The following is a 467-nucleotide window of genomic DNA, read 5'->3' on the forward strand; positions in this document are numbered from 1 at the left end:
TTAGCGAGATCTTGACTGTAAATTAATAAAAAAAACATTATTTCTTTTATAACAGGATAGTTCTAGAAACAATGTGTTTCTTTAGAAAAAAATTATAAAAACCTTATTTGAATTTCTAATGAATCAAAGACGACATAACCTTTTTTCCAATAATTTCTCGGCATTCCTGTCAATTTGCGCAACTGCCAACAAATTTCGAATTTTCAGTTGATTTTTCCTTGTATTTGTTTTTATTTCACTTTTGTCCTAGAAAAATAAAAAAAATCTAGTGATAAAACGTGAAATGAGAAGATTTAGGTAAAAATAAATCTAACAACCTCTAAATTTTCTGTCAAATCGCAGAATCATATTATATTTTTGAAGAGAAATTTTATGACGTAATTGAAATAATGTTTATTTCTAAAGATTTAAATAAATTAGCATAATTTAAAGAAATTATTGGTTTCAAATGATTGAAATCTGTTTTC

The sequence above is a fragment of the Acartia tonsa genome, chromosome 10 (assembly GCF_053477335.1).
Source record: "Acartia tonsa isolate MP-2025a chromosome 10, ASM5347733v1, whole genome shotgun sequence".
Lineage (NCBI taxonomy): Eukaryota > Metazoa > Arthropoda > Copepoda > Calanoida > Acartiidae > Acartia > Acartia tonsa.